The sequence below is a fragment of the Macrobrachium nipponense genome, chromosome 31 (assembly GCF_015104395.2).
Source record: "Macrobrachium nipponense isolate FS-2020 chromosome 31, ASM1510439v2, whole genome shotgun sequence".
NCBI lineage: Eukaryota > Metazoa > Arthropoda > Malacostraca > Decapoda > Palaemonidae > Macrobrachium > Macrobrachium nipponense.
The window spans coordinates 15,997,379-16,004,048 of NC_061093.1; the positions used below are offsets into that span (position 1 = coordinate 15,997,379).

General features: G+C 36.7%; 1 pseudogene; it reads right to left on the minus strand.

The window, feature by feature from the left end:
- Window positions 1–3,115: 3,115 nt before the first annotated feature.
- The window catches only part of LOC135206647 (cyclin-dependent kinase 12-like), a 193,077-nt pseudogene continuing 189,522 nt past the window's right edge, over window positions 3,116–6,670 (minus strand).

Below are 6,670 nucleotides of genomic sequence, written 5' to 3' on the forward strand. Positions count from 1 at the left end.
ACAAGTTGGTTTTGAGGAGTAACCTGCCCTTTGAGTATCAAGAATAGACATTGCTTTCTGCAGTATGGAGTCAGGAAGACGTCTAAAGTTCTACAACTCTCCTTTGCAAAGCCGTCGCTGCGAGCATTGATTTTCGACAGCTGCAAAACTGGCCAGCAAGTATTTCATTACAGCTGTTTCCCCAGCTCACATACTGTAAGATCTTATTTTTATGTAATTAGGAGAAACCATTCTGCATTTATCTTTGTTAGTAAGCTTGTAAATAAACTTTTGTTCTATTTGTGTTTCTTTCTATATTCGTATTCCAAGTTTCAACTGTTGGTGTTGAATCTTTTTTGTTTATTATAATATCGAACCTGTAGCGGACCACTGGGGTCCGTGACACTCCCTCCAAGTATCCTATTGTTAAGACCGAAGGTTTGTATGCGTATGAACAAATGACAAATTTTCAAAGACAATTTGTATTTTTCATAGCTACAAACCTGAGGTCTTAACATTGTACTGGCCACCTCTAGCCACCCCTCTGTCTGTTAAGACATCCTGAGTTGGGAAAGACTGACGTGGTGGCGTAGGTGCATGGTCCTTGACCACTCTTCACCCAATATACGCACACGTTGCCAGATCTCACAAGATTCCTTGCTTTCATCTGCGATTTAACTGGATCCAGCTAGACGCTAGAAATTATCCTATTGTTAAGACTGCAGGTTTGTAGCTATGAAAAATACAAATTGTCTTAGAAAATTTGTCATTTTTCAAGCCTGAAATAGATATTACAGTATTTTAATAGTATAGTTAAAATACTGTAATAGGACGGGCTATCATCTTGTTCAAGTCCAAGGCCAAGAAAAAAGCAGTCTTCAGTGTTAGGTCTCTGTCAAAAGAACTAGAGAGAAGTTTGAAGAGAGGCTTTGTAAGGCTTAGCAACACATCCCTCTCCAAGGGCCTCAGCTCCCAAAAGGGCCAAGACCACTGTTTTGCATAGTCTTTTACCAGGAGGTGCTTGTCCTGGTGAAGGTAGACCCCTTCTACAACACTAGTCTCAGAAGATGTCCTTGGTATATGGTTGTGGATAAGCTGAATAACCGCCAAGCCTGAGGGCAGCGTCTAAACCCTGATGGTACATGTGAACATAAGGTTGACACAAGAGGACCTAGAATGTCAGCAGATCAGTGGACGACTTGGCATGTGGTCATGAAGAAACTACCAGGCTCATCCAAAGACCCAGGGTGACTATAATCCCTGTAGAGATTGAAGGGCAGAAACCTATACATGTCTAGATTGCCCTAGGGATATTAGAATGCATTCTCCATTACTGCCCTTGTTCTGGAACTGGGGAACAGGAGACAGTATGGAGGAGTGATAATGGTAGTTACATTTGATATGTCGTGTTTCGTGTTGCTGTATGATAGTATGTAATTACGTGTGTTTTTCTGAGGAGTGTGAGTGAGTAAGCGATTGAGAGAGAGAAAGATCGTAATTGGTGGATGGATAATAAAGTGTTTGATAGCAGGCGTAATCATCTGAGTTGTCTGTTGGAGCGGTTGCTGAGGCAGTCTATGACGAGAGCCTGTTGTGGAGAATCGTAAGGAGTCATCAGAAGTAGCCAGCTGTTATTCGGCATTTTCTTGATTGATATTGATATTGTATGGTTGTTGTGCATGTGTCTGTCTGGTGGTTGTTGAGCTGAAGAGGTTTGTTGTACTCGATTTTGCTATTTGATAGTTCTGTGAGTTGTCTGTTGGAGACAGTGTTGGTGGTTGTGGTTCATTGTGCTGGTTTTGATTTGTTGTATGATTGTCGTGTTATTTTCAAGCTGTTGGTATTTGTTTGTGTAGCGGTTGGGGTGTTTTTTGTGAAGTGTTGTATGGTTTTGGTGCTAGTCCGTCTTGGGTAGTGAAATTTAGCAGTTGTTGTGCCTCGACGACTATATCCAGCAGACGGCACAGCACCTAGCCCGAGTGTCTAGTCTGAGGTGAGTACATATGTTTGTGTTGTGTGTGTTCTGTATTTCGGAAAGCTAATTGTCCTGCTTGTATTTAGTAACATGAAGAGGAAAGTGTGGCACAGGAGAAGTTCGTCAGTTGGAACAATCAAAGTAAGTGGTGGAGATCTTGTTGCTTCGCTTCCTATTCAGACAGAGGAGTACACCCATATAATAAACAACCTCATTACTACTTTGAGGTATAGGGACCAGTCTGCCCTCACCACTTGCACTGAAGACTGAGCTGATCAGCCAGAATGTTCCCTCTGCTTAGAATTATGTGGTTGACAATTCGACATCTTGAGGAGCTGCAACACCAACTGGTACAGAGTACAAGACACCTTTCCTCATATGCTGATGTAGGCAACAACATTTGTGTTCACTTCTCAGCACCACCAAGTGCCTCACAAATTACTACCACCAAGTGCCACAAAACTAAATTCATCTCTCACAAGGTAAAATATGACCGGAGTTTACCAACTATGCTTTCACACATGGCTGAAACTCTTAAGCATGTTTTGGGACCCTGATAATTTATGGCCAAAATTTTGCTCGACTTAATATGTTTTCATCCTACATGTTCTTAAATATTACATGGCAAATTAATGTTTCAGTATAAAATGTTTACTCTTTTTGCACCAGTGATTAATCATTGCATTATTTTGCTCTTCAGATATATGAAGAATGCAACCATCATTTGCATGCACAATGCCTTGCATCATAATCAAGAACCAGACTACTTTTACCAAGACTCAAAGATTTCAACTATTGATGATGCTTGTCTTAACAATAAACATAAAGGCATAGTAGATAGATGGGTGCCCCCACAAGTATTTCAAGCTTGCATCCCCTATAGGTCATGCATTTCCCTCATACTCCTTTAAAATGCTTTCACTTATCCTCTCAAATTCAATCTTGGTTCCCCACATCCTTGTGTATTATGTCCAATTTTGTTTGCAGTTCTGCTTCCACTGAAAATGGGTGTAAATTATCAAGTATAGTTGTTAATGGAAGACAATATGATTTTGATTACTGTATGTAGCAAATGGAGTTTGTATGGTATTTTCATAACCTACTATGTTCCCCAAAATTGGATTTCATGGACAGACTAATGGTGGCAAGAAAACAGACAAATATAATTTTATAATTCTTTTATTTATAGAAAAGTTACCATTACAAACCAATGGTACACCACAGACTATAGACAATCTATTTCAGCAAATCTACATTAGATGCAAGTAACAACCTGCATAACCCCAGCCTAGATTACCAGCACTGAGGAATTGCATTAGAATGCATAATTTACATGTACAATATAATACACATCACAGATTAAACTGCCAGATATAATCTGGCATCAGACCATTGTTCCTGGACATACCAATGTCCTAAAAGACACTTAAGGTCAAACTTGTATTCCAGCTATTTCTGACCAAAATATCTGGGTTATTTTATTTTTTAATTGCCTTCAACGTCCTAAAAAAAATACACTGAAGGTCAGACATACTCTTTTAACCACCACATGACCTCCTCCCCCTTCCTTTTACATCACGAAAGGCTTCATGGAATGTTTGACAATTACAAAATAAGGGAAAATAATGTCCATGTCATTGCCTCCACTAACCTTTTTTTTTTTTTTAAATGTCTACAAAATGCTGAAATTCCATTAAGTAACAATCACCACCAGTTTTTCTGATACCCTTAAAAAGGCAACAGCCTTGATACAAGGCTCCTCATATTTACAATACTGTACTGAGCTGTAGGTGGGCACAGCAATGGTAGCACATTGGTAGGATATGGGTCAATATGAAGAGGAAGTAAACAAACAGTAGCTGGACCTTAAAAACACCTGAGCATCCCACGCATTTCCCTCATACAACTTTACAGTAAATCAAAACTAGGGTAATGTCCTGAAAAGAAAAAATTCTATACATAAAACTGTAAATAAAAAATTAAAATTACTCTATCAGTGCAGTATGACCTAGCTAGAAGAGGAAGACAGTCACGTGACACGGGTAATATTATTATAACGATGTGGATGGTCTGAATGCGGGCCTCCCTGTCCCCGGAGAGTTGAGGGCCCTGTTGTAAGGCCAGATACTGGCAAGTTAAACATACGAAGTAATTGTAGAAGAGCTTCTCTGACTCCATCTGATAATAAACCTGAATCATTTTCACCAAACATACCTGTAAAAGATACAATAATATATCTTCAGTTAAGCTCCACAACAAATTGAAAACTTTCTTACATAAAAATCTATCCAACAATATTGACAACCTAGCATGAATGAATTTGCAGCACCACATCACTAATTTCCTGAAGTGTCTACCTACAATAACAAAAACAACAACAACAAAAATTAAATCAACAAAACCTTAACCACTTTTGCCTAATTATGAAGGTGTGTACTACTTCCTCACTACTACCAGCAACTGTATGAAGTTATGCAAAGGACAGATCCTAATTGCTTAGGAAATTAGATCTTGTAATGTTTTCAAGTCTTCATTGTCAGCCCTTCAAAAGTGAGTTGTGTGACTGGAACTAGACAATGAAAATTTAAAAAAAAAAAATAATAAATAAATGAAGGGACAACCTAGAATAAGACATCCACAGAGGCTGGGAGAGTTCAGTTGATGAAACTACTCGAGAATCACATGAATACCATATAATTTGTTTCAAGAGGCTTAAGACCTAGACCACATGGAAATTCAAAATGCAAATTAGAGGGCAATGAAGAATGCATTTCATTTCCAAGATGATGTAATGATGACTATGTCACACAGACTGCTGCTAAATTCAGTGATCTACTGTTCAAATCCATCAACAAAGCCTATCTTCCATGCAAATGAGAATGCAATTTAACTGCTGAAAATTAATGAAAATGAAAACTATAAGACAAAATAACACAAATTTACATATGAAAAATTATGAAAGTGAAAGCGTAAAAAAATACAATAAATAATTAATGAAATCATTAAAAAAATATATTAAAAATGAAGATGCAACAAAGGGAGCAGATTTTGAAAATGGACAGTAAAATAGAAGCTTGTACCTGTTAGTTTGGAATTGTGAGTTTGTGCAATACAGGGCATTAACGATAAAGATGTCACCATTGGTATAACAGTACACAATCACTGTCTTCAAATTACCTGGCAGTGCCCAGAGCTCTAGCATACCCTTAAAGTTCCACAAAAATTATGCTTTTGCCATTTTAGTTATGTACAATCATGCTCAAATCTGCTGAGGTGACATTATCCTTTTTGCATCATCCAAAACTCAACATGCAACATAGTGCTGCCAAGTGGTATCAAACTTTTTTTTTTCCCTCCCCAATGTTTTATGTGTGTCAACAAGTTTGCAATTTCACAGCCATTTCCCTATGTTTATATAGATAAGATACCTTTTATGCATTGGTATAATTCACAGTCTATGTGATTTGAACAATTTTGTTCTTATTTTACATTGCTAAGCTCAAAACATGGTGTGATGCAGTTAACACTGCCATCGATGACAGTGCACTTAACATGCTCCTTGGACTGGTCACTGTAATTACCTCTGCAGCATTAAAACACTGGAACTTATTTAATAGGCCCTACAGTCATAAAATTTTCTTTGAAAGTATGAATTACAACAAGTCTTCTTTGAATATTGAAGTTTTAGAGCTTTCTTTGAAAGTATGAATTACAACAAGTCTTCTTTGAATACTGAAGTTTTAGGACGTGTTCCAGCTAACTATATTACAAAAAGATTTACAGACCTGAAAAATAGTCTTAAGCCTTTTGAGATGTAATGTTCCTAAAGATTTTTAAGAAAAGTTGATGATGATTTAAATTATATGGAGAAGATGGATTAACCCTTAAACGCCGAAGCGGTAAAAATAAAAAACTCCCCCGAATTCCAGAGCCGGTTTTGAGTGAGCGCGGAAGCGGAAAAAATAATTTTTTCAAAAATTCACAGCGCGCTGAGTTTTGAAGATTAAGAGTTCATTTTTGGCTCATTTATTTGTCATTGCCTTAAGTTTTGTATGCAATCATCAGAAATGAAAAATAATATCATTATCATATGTAAATAATGCAATATATGGCAGCGTAAAAAAGAAAATTCATACATAATTGTATTAAAATCACGCTGTGCAAAAAGCGGTAAAAGCTAACAAGTTTCTTTTTTTTTTCGTTATATTGTACACTAAATTGCAATCATTTTGATATATAATACATTGTAAAACAATAAAAGCAACCCCGGAAAAATATTATCACAAAATGATGTACGAATTTGTAACGCGCCGACTTGAAAAAATGTATTTTTCAAAAATTCATCATAAATCTAAATATTGTTCTAGAGACTTCCAATTTGTTTCAAAATGAATACAAATGATTGAATATTACGATACTGTAAGAGTTTTAGCTTACAATTGCAGTTTTCGACCATTTCTGACGAGTTAAAAATGACCAAATGTCGAAATGTTTTTATAATTTTGTTATATGCAATTATTTCGGAAATTAGAATACCTACAACCTTCAAATATTTTTCCTTTTATTCTACATGAAATTGCGCACATTTTCATATATAAAACTCTATGAAATGCCTAATATGAAATGGAGCAAAATTTTCCGAGAATGCGGTGTACGCAATTCGCGATTTATAGCGGAGAATCCGCGCGCGGAGGGAAAGAAAGTTTTTTTCATAAA